At 46.2% G+C, this 14592-nt stretch overlaps 1 protein-coding gene across 1 annotated transcript in view; it reads right to left on the bottom strand.

Annotated features, from left to right (window-relative positions):
• Positions 1–14592, bottom strand: part of ONECUT3 (one cut homeobox 3) — a 180050-nt gene that overhangs the window by 62446 nt on the left and 103012 nt on the right. The gene's annotated exons all lie outside the window — the stretch shown is intronic.

Here is a 14592-nt window from a genome sequence, read left to right on the forward strand (position 1 = left end):
CGAGAGACCTAAGAGAGAATGAATGAGATAGAGGGGAGAGGAAGAGACACAAGGGCAAAGACACGAGTCAGGCTGTGTCAGGTTTAACATCCACCCAATTGAACTGCTTTGTTGTTAAGTATCTTCCCCACTGCATAGGAATATTAAAAACAGTTTCAGCCTTTAACCTCGTGAGACTGGCGAGTCTGGTGCCTATACGGATTGGGTCAACTCCAACTCTGTGACTATTTAAGGGCAATTCCGGATCTTGGGAACAGTCGGCCAGAGAGGGTCCCTGGGAATGCAAGTCCAGCCCGACTCATTAGAAAGCTAAGGACCTCATGCATAGGTTGCATGTTACGTATGTGGAGATTCATTGTTCAGCCACCTTGCTCTCGAGCACAGAAACAAAATATGATGGTGCTATGTACTAATGTGCGGATGTGCTTTAAGAATGAGCTGCTAATTGTACAGGGCTTTATCTCAGACCACATGTTAGGAGTAAACATGTGCAGCGAGTCCAGGTAGCTGGAATGACCAATTCTGACTGGTATCTCCTCATATATTTAGTCCTATTACAAGTTAAACCCTCAGAATGCAGAACTACTGTGTGGACATGGGGTAGCTGTGTGGTATTCTGCATGGTATTACCTTTTCCTAGTGGTTCATTGCACACACAGCAGGTGATAAGTGTGTGTGGAAGATTCCATTAAGGGCAGGGGTGGAGGCAGGCAGTCAAGGACAAAAGGGGAGGTAATATGAAGATTAGTTATGGAGGTGAGGGTGTGGGGGGCAAAGCACTGAATGCTCCCCAGTGGCCAGAGAAAAAGTCTAGGTTGGGATGGGCGAGGCTAGGTTGTTGGAGCAGCAAAACGTTCCTGCAATTTCACTGGCTGGTAGGATTGGGCCAGGAAACCCGGCTGAGGGAACACCAAGCTAGTTGTGGTGAGGCAGAGCGGAATGCCACAGAGGAATCAGGCCCTTGATTTTAATGCTAGATTTTGCAACAGAGGCATTGAAGGTGCAAAACTGATTTTTGATACATGCTGGATGCACACTCCGTTGGATTTATGCGTGCTTTGTGCGTGTGAGTGTTGCCTGGCGTTCGAAGGGTAGCCATGTATTGAACCTGCAGTAGGAGCCATCAGAAGATGTGCTACCAACACCCCAGGGCGTCACCCTTTACCCAGGACACTTCTCTAATGTGGGTCAATGCCAACCAAAGGACAACCCGTCGGCCTCTGTTCTGAACCTTAAGCTGTGGTTTCTATGGAATCGAGGTAAGGTTTGAAGGACCTACATGGCTTGGATGTTGCGTGCTCCCCCACAAACCTAGGATCCTCTGAGAGGGCATCTTTCCTATGTAAACCTCCGTCGAACGGTGCACAGGAAGCCATGCAGATGAGATTCAGCAGTTAAACCTGGGGAAATAAGACCTTCCCACCCGGTTCGTTTTACTGCATCTAATATGTAGTGCCAAAACAGGTGGCTATCGTGAACTGATGTATGTAAGATGCCTGTTTCTAAATGGCCATATTCCCTCTTCAATGATTTTAAAACAGCAGAGTCTACTTATTTAAATGTGACCCTCACACTCGCTTTCATACTTTAATATTAAGATACGGTCAGTGTATATCAAATATTTGCAAGATGTAAACAAAATGTGAGCCACTGCATTTTTTTCCAATTTAGATCACAAATAGAAGAAACTTCACAAACACATTTTAGTGAGAATGTCCCGTCCTAAAACGTGAAGTGTTGAAGGAATGAGCTAATACAACTTTGAACACTATGGGCCTGATTCTAACTTTGGAGGACGGTGTTAAACCGTCCCAAAAGTGGCGGATATACCACCTACCGTATTACGAGTCCATTATATCCTATGGAACTCGTAATACGGTAGGTGGTATATCCGCCACTTTTGGGACGGTTTAACACCGTCCTCCAAAGTTAGAATCAGGCCCTATGTGTAATAATCCGGAAATCTTCCCGCCTGCATCTCTACCCCGCTTCTGCAACCTGGCCCCAAACTGTCTCTCAATCTGGCTCCCATCTGCTGCAAAACAGCACCTCAAGATACTGGGAACCTACTGGCTCCTAAAACTTAGTTGTGCAACTTACTCGTGCAGACAGGCTTAAGGCAGGCACCAGCAATGTGAATTTAATAGATGTATTTTCAAATTAGTCTGCAGCTTTCAGCGACTTATCAGCTAAATGAGCTTTTCAAATTGATTCAAAGGTCATTGGGAGAGTTGACTGGCCTGTTATCTCCTCACTGTTTCAGTGACAACTTGAAAAAAACGGCTCCCAGCCCCCAACACACATTGAAAAATACACACTTGCTTCATCCAAGTTAAAGTTAAATAACAACGTTGCTATGCAATTTAAAAATGAAATATGCTCCAGATACGGACTCTGCTCAACACCGGCTCCAACTTGTTTAGGCTGCGGCCAGAAGACGAGCCTGTTTTATCACATCCCCTTTCATAGGTCCAAAAGTTTCCTCTGGAGGTGAAAAAAATACTACTGGCTTATCACATAAACAAACCTAAATGAAACACTCCTTTCAGTACAAAAAGCCATACATTGAATTCTGCTAACAGTTGATTTAGTAATTAAAAAATCTTGCTATTGAGATCTCAATAAACATACACATAGTGTATGCATGCAAAAGTTACTAACGCAAATCATTCTTTAATGCACAGAAACACAGATTTTAAAACGTACACCTATACATGTAAATCTAAATGTGACTATTTTGCCTGTGACCACTAATGAACAGGGTAGGCTCATACATATGCATATATCCATATCAAACACATGTATGTACATATATGCATATATATGTGTTTACATAAATATTCATTTATACATAAATATATGTATGTATATATTTTTTTTCAGAAGGCAGTGTCGTGAGTATTGCAACGTGAGGGCATTAGTGTGTGAGCAGTTCTTGGGGGGTTGGAAGTTATAGCTCACTCGGGAGCCTATACCTGGTGATTTTCAGTGTTTCTGGTATTTAAAAGCTTGTTTTATCTTATTTCAACACCTAACTATAATCTCACTTTAACCTTATTTTTTTTCAATGAATTTCAGTGTTTTTTCATCATACTCAGCCAACTCTCCCACACCAAAACCCACAGGTGGTCAACACCCGCTACGACGTACGAGGCAGTTGACTGGCCAGAGGTCCTGCCCTCCTGCTAAGCCCTGACCTCAACACCTGTGAGAGGCCAACCCCTACTGCGTACAACTTTCGATTGTGCCCAGTTCGTGGCTGGTTGCAGGACCAGCCCTCTGGCCAGCCTCTGTGCCCAAAACCCCACAGTGGCCAGGCCCCGCAGTGTACGGCCTTTGGTTTCCCTAAGGAAGCTTGCACCGTACTGCGGTCTATGGGGATTAAACTTAAGGCAGCAGCTTCTACAGTACTTCACGGGAAGGCCACAATGAGTACCGAATGAGTAACACAGTACCAGCAATGCAGTTTTTTGTTCCCTGTAATTTAGACTCCTGGGGATGCCCGTCTGGGACTACCGCACAAGTGCCTGGGGGACAGGGTGTCCCTACCTCCCCCATTATATACTATTTTTAAAACACTTTCAGGACACAGAGACTGAGACTCCAAACCTCCCTGTAATGGTGGCCACAACATTTTATTCTTGCTTGCGTCCGCTATTCAGATCGTTTGGTACCCTAAGGCTAGTCCTAGTTCTGCTGTACCAAAATAGCCGACTGGAAAAAAAGATGCCTCGACCAATCAGAGGGCCTATTTTGTTTAAATGTTCTGTACTGTGTAACTTCTGCAAGTGCAGCCGTACAGATATGCTTCGTTTTCTAACCCTTTCAAGCCCAAACCGAGCACCTCGTGAAACGTGAATTTGTCAAAAACAGCTACGTGGAATTACGCCACATCACAAAAAGCATACTTTCTGCGTAAAGTTCAAACCTTTTCCCAAATTTAGTGTAATTTTATTCAGCTTCAGATTTGTCAAATGGCACCAAAGTTCTTAGCAAAAAAATGCTCTTCCCATGTAAACACTGGCCTGACTGTAACTGCATAGTGGTGACTACCTCCTATCTATCTATCTATCTATCTATCTATCTATCTATCTATCTATCTATCTATCTATCTATATAAATTGGTCATGGTTCAGCAAAAACGCAAAACTAAAAGCGCCTTGAAAGTTTCCAGTTGTTATATGCAACATGCAGCACATGAGCCTGCCGTGTTTTAGTGTTAGTCCTTTTTTTCACATGCAATTGGAAAACGGGTGTATTGAACATGCAGGACTGTGAGTTAACACAAAGCTTAGACCTTTTATGGTTTGTGTTTGCTGATCCATATTTTTAACTGTGGCTCTTCTGTGAATTTATGTTTTTTCCATGAAGTACAGCATTCACGTCAGCTGCCTATTCTATGCTGTATATTAAAGGTGTAGTCTTGCCCCCTGTGCCCAAACACTCGGCCGCACACATCACTATGCCTTTGGCCATGTGTAATGCATGTTAGTGGGATGGCTCCAACTTGACACAAAAATAGACATTTTCTCAGAGATGTCCTATTGCTTGGGTTGATGTAATCCATTCTGTAGTTTTTAAAAAATAAATTAACATTGAAAAAGGGTGTCACGTGTGCTTCAAAGAATTCGTTGTAGAGATATTTGAGGATCTGGATCCTTCAATCCTCTGAGGATAAAATATTTGATAAAGAAAACAACCAGCACTGGAAGAGGGAGATTGTTTGCTATTTATCCAATGCAGGATTCACAATTCCCTTGGGGATTCGCGCATGCAAGTTTTCTAATTGTCGGGCAGCAGCTATTACAGGATGCCAAACACTGAGGCCTGTGCCCTGAAACAAAAAGTGAGAGAGGATGTAAGGGGCTGGGGGGAATCCCCGGGCTCCAAAGAGGCGAGGGAAACTTAGGAGGGGCAGTTACAGCCCCTAAATGAAAACACAGCCTTGATATTGTTTGGGTCATTGAGTTCCTAGGCCCTATTCAAACTAGCAAAGATCCCATACCAAGTGCTTAATTTGGTAAATACATCAACAAGTGGTGGAACTTTCTTTCTTAGGGCCCAGGACCAATGCTGCCAAAAGCTGTGGTGACTGAACCCGGCGTTTAGCTAGTTTTCATTCCTCCAAATTCCTCTTTATTCCACCACTCTACCCTTCCTGTCTCTTTGCCTCTATATTCTCCCTTTGTTTCAGTTTCTACCTCTTCCTTCTTTATCTCTAGAAATTAACGGACTTTTTACTCCAAATCTAAATGTTTGACCTCGAGCAGAATGTCTAATGTCCTTTACAAACGAAGAACAGTCTGCCAGGATCAAATACCGGGCAGAACACTGTTATGAAAGTCTCTGGCTACAGTTATGTGGTGTGTCCATAAAGTAAGTAGGGCTTCGTGCTAAACACAAAGAATTATTAGGGAGAAAGGATTCTGAACGCTTATGCAGCCTCTGAGTGCCTAGCATAAATACTTGTGTGAGAGGTAGAAAAAGAAATATGGATACTGACCAGGCCTCTAAACATTTTCCTGTGAGAGGAAGCTCCAATAAAACATGGCATATGTTCAGAAATTACACGAGAAACATGGAAACCATAAATGTAAAGCAGTCTCCGCTAGGCAGTCAAGAGCAGGGTTTGCCCCATCACCGACTATTCCATCCGTGTTTACAGCTTGGTGGGCATTTCCCAACTGCAGAGCTGGCTGAAAGCTTTATAAGTATTCACAGACATACACAGAAAGGGCCAACAAATGCCACCGAGCAAACACGTTTTTTATCCTTTCACGTGACATGGTGAAGTGGAAGAGGCAGAAGATAAATTATATTTTCAAGCATCAATGTTCCAAAAAGAAACAGAAATGTGTCTTCTCCAAAGACTCCATCCCAGTCAAGTAGAGGACGGAAAGTTTGCCACCCACTGCTAAGATGCCTCCGGTACACAGGATGTGATAATATATGGTTTTGCTGTGGGGGCAGCATGGGTCACCATAAGAGATGTACATAACACCTTTTCTGCAACCGTGGTGCAAGTTTAGTTGTACATATATTTCACGTTCGAGCTTTTGAAGTGCCTTCGAAGTTACCTTCACCTCTTCTAATACGGCTGTGGTTCCCAATCTGTGCGCCGTGGAAACTTGCCAGGGACGCCGCCCACCAAGCACACAGTGTGGGAATCCTTGCTTGTAAGCGGATATATGCCACTGATTGTGTTTACATGTAAAGCTAGTGTACAGAGCCTCATGGCTCTGAGGAAGGAGATAGCTAGAAGTAGGAAAAAAAGCTATTAAATCACTTAGGCCCATATTTATACTTTTCTAGAGCCGCAATTGCGTCATTTTTTTACGCAAAACGGCGCAAACTTACAAAATATAATTGAATTTTGTAAGTTTGCGCTGCTTTTGCGTCACAAAATGACACAAATGCGGCGCTAGAAAAGTATAAATATGGGCCTTAGTCTTAACAGTAAAAGCGTATGCTAGAAAAGTGCACAGGGAATAAATGCAGGTTCCAGTCGACAAACCTGCTGCAGATTTCCTGAGAGCTGATCTTACTATTCCAAATAATTCAGAAGTCAACTGTCAGAGCATGCTGCTTCCTGGGTTTCATGCACACATTCCCCGTATTTAAGAAGATTACTACAGTGGCTCTAAATTGCCTCAATGACTACGTTTTAAAAGGCCATATACGTCCCACTTACCGCTGAGCCTTCCCATTACATCTGTAAAAGCTACTGACAGAGGGGGTCATTCTGACCCTGGCGGTCTTTGACCGCCAGGGCGGAGGACCGCGGGAGCACCGCCGACAGGCCGGCGGTGCTCCAATGGGGATTCCGACTGCGGCGGTAAAGCCGCGGTCGGACCGGCCCCATTGAATCCTCCGCGGCGGCGCAGCTTGCTCCACCGCCGCGGGGATTCCGACCCCCCCTACCGCCATCCAGATCCCGGCGGTCGGACCGCCGAGATCCGGATGGCGGTAGGGGGGGTCGCGGGGCCCCTGGGGGCCCCTGCAGTGCCCATGCCACTGGCATGGGCATTGCAGGGGCCCCCGTAAGAGGGCCCCTACATGTATTTCACTGTCTGCTGCGCAGACAGTGAAATACGCGACGGGTGCAACTGCACCCGTCGCACAGCTTCCACTCCGCCGGCTCGATTCCGAGCCGGCTTCATCGTGGAAGCCTCTTTCCCGCTGGGCTGGCGGGCGGTCTGAAGGCGACCGCCCGCCAGCCCAGCGGGAAAGTCAGAATTACCGCCGCGGTCTTTCGACCGCGGAACGGTAATCTGACGGCGGGACTTTGGCGGGCGGCCTCCGCCGCCCGCCAAGGTCAGAATGAGGGCCAGAGTGTGCAGTGTTAGCTCTTGAACTGTGAAAAACTTTTTTGTTAATTATTTGTACTATTCGGTATTAATGGGTATATGATAGGCATAGCAGTTGTAAGGAGTGCAATATTTGTTGTTAAGGTTGTTCATGTGGAAAAATCCAGAACTCGCTATGAGAGTGACATCAGGGGTAAAGTCATTTAGTATGAGTATTTAGTAATAATATGAATTTCCTCTCTTTTGTTCCTCTCCCTGCCTTTGCTGCAGAGTACTGAGTGATTCGCCTTGACACATCAGAACTGCTGTGAATACTGAAGTCCCCACCCTAGGACATACCCCAGCTGCTAGGGAACTAATGTGCAAACATGTTTTAAACCTGTGAGAAGCTCAGTGGACATAAAGTACTTGAGAAATGTATATATAACTGTGCTGTGTGTAACATGCCAGTCACAGGTCCACTCTGACTGGGACATTTCAGACGTTTTCATCAGGTGAATGCTGAGATCAACACCACACATGCCTTTAAACTAAGGTGTTTGTCACAGAGACCATCTGTACCCCTCCGGACACAACATCCAGTCCTTAAACTGCTGTCTGCAGGACCACTGAATTTGTGGGTAACACTGTCTAATATTACAGAGGAAAACAAAGTTGAGGCCCATATGCTAAATAAACGGTTAGTACTCAGAGGGCACTGCCGGGGAAAGGTCATATTTCTTGAAAGTGTCCTGTGTTCTAAGCATTCTACACCACAAGCAAGGCCTGCATCTCATTTAGAGCTGGATGTTCGAAACTGACCTGAATCTCAGCCCCAAATGGAGTAGTTTTTTTACCAAGAAAAACAAGAAGTACTGGGTCAAACCTGAGTCAGGCGCATGAATCGGGATCAATTCAGACCCCAACTTTCATACAGCACAAAGCCACTTGGATTCACTCTGGACACCAAGGCCCGTATTTATACTTTTTTTGCGCCGCATTTGCGTCGTTTTTTGACGCAAAAACGGCGCAAACTTGCAAAATGCCATTGTATTTTGTAGGTTTGCGCCGTTTTGCGTCAAGAAGCGGCGCAAATGCGCCGCTAAAAAAAGTATAAATACGGGCCCAAGTTGCTTGGATTCACTATGGACACCAATATCAGTCTCAATGACCACACTGCCAAGGAAACCAGGACAACTTGGTACCACCAGATTGGTTGCAATAATGAGCAAAAAATAAAAAAGTAGAGAGCAGACGCAGATCTTTTCTCTCAATGCACCCAGGATCTCAAACAACACTCTTGTATCTATCAGTGCCACACAAACCCTTCTCAGGAAAGAGCTAAAGACACACCTCTTTAAAGAGAACTACATCACAATGCATAAACAGTTCATAACTCTGAGAACTCTGTGTCCCTCCAATCAGTTGACATTCCACGGGGCTCCGCAGTGGGTAGGACAGGATGACATCTACAATTATAATACCTTTATCTGCTTCATTCCATTATTTTCAGGGAGAAAAATGGAAATACCCCTGAGCCTGGGCTTTCCACACCTGCCAAAAAATAGTAACATACTGAGGAGCCGCAGCCAACAGCCAATAGGTCAAGGGAGCCGTAAGTGGAAAAGGTTTGGGAACTATTGTAATACGGGTATCTTAACATCAAATGAAAATTACAGTCAACACCACTTTAACCTATTTTGTTGATTGGTGTAATTCACCTTAGTATTCTGTTGTTTACTTTCCATCGTTCTGGAGATGCCTTTGAGGTGAGAACCGTCTATAATTCTTCAGTTTGCCCTCCCTCCTGCTCATCTTTACCCTACTCCGCTGGTTCTCTGTTTGCCCCCTATTACTCATGTCCTTAAGTTTTTTTCCCCCTCAAAAGCAATGCATTTCTTATGCCTTTTATGTCAATGTAAAAAGAACAAGTGATGGATGGGATGCTGAACAATGTCAAACATTCACCCCCAGTACAGAGATCTGGGACTAATTCTATCGCTTTTTTGCTGCCCATGTCATTCCAGTGTGGACCCAGCCATATGCAAATCAGTCTAGATCCTTGTTCCCCCTGAGAACAGTCCAGTCCGAACTGCCAGGCCAAGTCTTCCTTGGACTGGAAACAAGTATCCTGGGACCGTTTCAGGGTATCAACCCCTCATCAGCCCGACCAACTTGAATCCAGTGGCAGTGGGAGCATGGGACCCACGTCTGGACATACCCTTCCCACTTAGGGCGACAACTGCAAAAAGAACAAATAATGGACGGAATGCTGAACAATGTCAAACATTCAATCCCAATACAGAGATCTGGGCCTAAGTCCATTGTTGTTTTGCTGCCCATGCTATTCCAGTTTGGGCCCAGCCATATGCAAATCAGTCTTCACCCTGTTCCCTATGGGAACAGTCCAGCCCGAATTGCCAGGCCAGGTCTTCCCTGCGCGGATACGCGCTGCTATGCTCGACCTAAAAATTAATGAATGTCACTTTGTAGCCATTGTTATTTCACAAACAGCATTTCCGAATCCCCCTTCTACATGAATGATATCACACCAGTGATTTACGCACCGTAATTCACAGCATGATGGTAACTTCAGTTAGTTGATGATTTCCAAGCATTCGAAAGACCCATGGACGTCAATTCACCAAAATGCCAGGGGTAGCGGAAGTGACATCACATTCCCTTTGACCTATACTTTCACTTGCGCACACACATACTTATACATACACACAAATTCACATTTACATACACTCTCTCACATAAACACAGTATCATCTGCAGCCACGCATACAACATACGTTTAAAAGCAGTTTATACTTACCTCAGCTGCCATGGAAAGGCATATTCCAACGAATTGTGTGTCATTTTTATTACAATAATAGTGCATAATATACTGTTATTCACTATTGGTGTAATCAAAATTTGACAGAAAACAAAGAGAGTGGAGCCCCAACTGACCTTCATAAGGAGGAGCTGCCACTATGTTCCTGGCACTAAATCTGCCACCTCTGAGGCCAGAGGTCACAAAGGCAGTGCCAGGGGTCACAAAGGGGAAGCTAGAGGTTGCGTCCGTGGAAAGACCCAATATATTTCTATATTATGTGATATAAAAAATACATAATGGTAACATATATTGCGCAAGGCTCTGCTGATGGACAAAACCTGTCACCTTCTTCTCATGGTTTATTATCATGTCACCAGGCTCTGTGCTGTCACAGTCCAGGGTTACCTGTCCTACCACAGGGACACAAGAGAGACAAGGGCATTCCATGCTGTCTATAGTGCATCATATGGAAACGCCCTGCATTCCATGCTCCCTTAAAATGTCCTAGCAAAAATATGGGCAGGAATCTCAAAATTAACAAGCACTGGCAACACCGGTAGATAGGACTTTACAACTGGAGGTTTTAAAAGAGTAACAATGTGCATGCTTCCGCCGAAAACGATTAAAACAAAACGTATGCGCGGTTTATACAATGGATAAGATGAACAGTTAAATGAATGATGAGTTTACTTCTCAGACATAAAATAATTCCCTGTGCATTTTCAATGAGGCAAAAGACAACACCCAAAAGCCAACAGAAGAGGGGACTGGCGGAAGGAAGCTGTACCAATGAATATGATATAGAAAAGAATATATTTACCATGAACGGCACAAGCACAATTAAAAGTCTTACCTAACAAGCACTGGCAAAGTCTACGGTCTTGAGTTTAATACAGGTTTGTAGACCTATTGGCTTTGCCAATGCTTGCTTGCTTTGCCGTGCAAAGCATTGAAAGGTGGCCGTTTGTACTTGTGGGCACAAATGCGACCATCTTTCAACTTTGTTTTAAATTAAACTACACTACTAGGTCCAAGTTGACCATGGCCATCTTGCACAGATGTTTCTCATAGTTTGACAGAGACCATTCCAAGATGGCCACCCATGTGAATGCAGCTGCGCCTAAGGATTACTCAGGGGTGCGTTAACCAAACTCACAAAATCACTGGAAGACGGCAACTGAGGCACTTTCGAATGGTAAATTAAAACATTATGCTGCCAAAAAAGGGCACAAGTGAGTAGACTGGTAGCAGTGCGCAGCTGCCCGACCATGATATATACATAAATTTACACACGCACGGACGCAGTGGGCGAGTAAAGGGTGGGGGGTAATGTGATGAGGGAAAAGCGGGGGGTGGGAAGGCGAGATAAGGCACAGAAAGCGAGGACGGAGAAGACGGGGAGAGAGAGAGAGGGAAGAAAGTGATGCATTCCCGTGGAGCGCTAAAAAAAAAACTTTATTTTTTAAATGGTCACCTAAAATAGCCGGTGGAAGGCACACCTGCTCCAGTTAGACAGGGTACACAGTGGAAACGCTCCATGGGCGAGGCACACTCCAGAACAGGGATGAAACCCATCCAGCTTGGAGCAGGGAACTGAGACGGACAAGAAAGCCATCCCCACGGACATGACTGTACATTTAATGTCCTCGTTAGCGGCTCCGCACACATGGATATTTGCCTACTGAGGATTGTGTAGCGCTGCACGCCGATCGGCCGCCGCTTCACGGCGCTCGTCCATCGTTATCGCATTGGTACAGTGAACAGAAATGAAACACAACGTGAACAACGGACTTCAGAAAATCATTTCGGACAAAAAAAAGTTAGAAGAGTTTAGTGTTGTAACGGAAAACACAGGCTTCATATTTGTAAATGTTCGTGCAAAATATTTTACAGGCAGGTTATTTTTACGACCTCTAGTCACCGAAATGCAAATCGATAATATTCGTTTTTTTAAATTACTTGTGTGGGGGAGGGGGAGTTTGTTTTAAAAGGAATATTTATTTACAGATGCTGTGCTGCCGCGTGGCCCCGGAATCCGTAATGACCTCTGTTTTGAAAGAAAAAAATAACGAAAACAAGAATGCAACGTAAAAATGGCACCCCGGTGTGTGCCTTCGTGTTTACGCTTTGCTTCCTCACAGAACGCCGTTGTTTATCATTTTTTTTCTTTGTGTCGTTCAAACCGTCCTCTACTCCCGTCATTTTCTGAGAATCCCTCGGATTTGTCCATTATCGTACATACTGTGTTGCTTTTATTTGAATTGACGTATTTGCTCTTTTTTTCGTTGCAGCACGGGACCTCGCATAACACGGAAATGTCTGTGTGTCTCGGTCATATTTTGCGACGCCTCGTTTTACCCACTTGACATACAGGATGCAAAGATCGGAGGAGCCGCCCTTGTTCGCCGAGTTTCGTTTTGGCCACAGACAGGAGCGAAGCCCCTGACGGCTCCCGGGAGTAAACGGAGCCCGACGCTTCTTGTTCACCCGCGGCCCAGGCAGCCGCACTGACACCAGAAGTGTCCGTGATGCGAAAAGTACTGCACTTATTCCCGCCCGTTTAATGCAGTTGCCTAATTGGCTCTTAGTGTATTACTTTCAAATCACTTGGTGTTAATTGTTTGTGGAGGAGTTTGGACGAAATACAAGAAATGTGGCAACCAGAGGACTTCCTGAGGGAATCGCATTTGTATTTTCTCTTTGTCAATTTTGGTGATCACCTCGACTATTAAATAACTATTTCTCGGTTGCGACTGGACACATTTTATTTTTATTTTGTTCATGTCAGTGCTCATTTTGATTTCACTTTGAAAATGTAGGAGTCCTAGCAGTATCAGGTGTTTCCAACTGGATATCACCTACGTGCTCCGCATCTCCCCTTATTTGTAAGCGCTTGCTGATGTGTTTCTTTCTCGTAATACTCAGTGCAGATTTCTCTTTGCGTCGCCGAGAGTGTAAAATAATTGTCCAATTTGCGGTTGGAAGTATTGTCCCCTTCTTAAACCTAAGACATACAGGTATGTGGTTCATGTCAGCGAAACGGCGTGTGCACGGCCGTAGCCTACGCCCGCTGTGCTCTGAGAGATGAAATAGGAGGAAACGTGCATCTGAATCTCTCGGAGGCCCTGAGAACGGACCGGGTGTTTCCGTGCGCACATCTGCGGCGTCTCCGTAGGTAGGTGCACCTGAATCCCTCGGAGGCCCTGAGAGCGGGGCGGGGTCTCTGTAGGTAGGTGCGTGTGAATCTCTCGGAGGCCCTGAGAGCGGGGCGGGGTGGTGCGCACATCTGCGGCGTCTACGTAGGTAGGTGCGTGTGAATCTCTCGGAGGCCCTGAGAGCGGGGCGGGGTGGTGCGCACATCTGCGGCGTCTCCGTAGTGAATCTCTCGGAGGCCCTGAGAGCGGGGTCTCTGTAGGTAGGTGCGTGTGAATCTCTCGGAGGCCCTGAGAGCAGGGCGGGGTGGTTCCCACATCTGCGGCGTCTCCGTAGGTAGGTGCACCTGAATCTCATGTAGGCCCCGAGAGCGGGGCAGGGTGGTGCGCACATCTGCAACGTCCCCGTAGGTAGGTGCACCTGATTCTCTCGGAGGCCCTGAGAGCAGGCCACTGTGTTTCCGTGCGCACATCTGCGGCGTCTCCGTAGGTAGGTAGGTGCGTGTGAATCTCTCTGAGGCCCTGAGAGCAGGCCACTGTGTTTCCGTGCGGACATCTGCATCGTCTCCGTAGGTAGGTGCGTGTGAATCTCTCGGAGGCCCTGAGAGCAGGGCGGGGTGGTGCGCACATCTGTGGCGTCTCCTGTATGTAGGTGCGCACACACCACAGAACCACAGTGTCCCCGTACAGATGTTCGGTACCACACACCAGCCTCCGATCAGACAGCGCTATGTATCCACCGGTCTGTGGCCACCGTGCGCCAGAACTGCTCGGACACCCCTCTGCTGCCTCGTCGCACCCTGGACATGAAATATGACACATGACGCATGATTCCAGACCCTTCCGCCACGGACGCAGTCCGCGCACCCATGCAGGGACAATCAGCATGGGACGTGCACAGCCGGCATTTACAGGGACAGTAGACATGCACAGCCAGCATGTCCAAGGCAGTCAGCATTTTACAGACAGTCCAAAAGTCACACGCGCAGCAACATGTCAGTGGGTAGCCACCATTTTACAGGGAGTCACAATGCCACATGTATGGCCAAAATGTCACATGCACAGCCAGCATGTCACGGGCGCAGCCAGTGTTTTACAGGGACAGTCAACTTGTTACATGTATGACCAGCATATCACATACACAGCTAGCATGTCGTGGGCACACCCAGCATGTCACAGACTCAACATTTTACAGGGACAAACAACATGTCACATGCATAGTCAGCATGTCGTGGGCACACCAAGCATGTCACGGACACAGCCAGCATTTTACAAGGGCAGTCAACATGTCACATGTATAACCACCACGTCGCGGGCACAGCCAGCATGC

The sequence above is a fragment of the Pleurodeles waltl genome, chromosome 12, assembly GCF_031143425.1.
Source record: "Pleurodeles waltl isolate 20211129_DDA chromosome 12, aPleWal1.hap1.20221129, whole genome shotgun sequence".
Lineage (NCBI taxonomy): Eukaryota > Metazoa > Chordata > Amphibia > Caudata > Salamandridae > Pleurodeles > Pleurodeles waltl.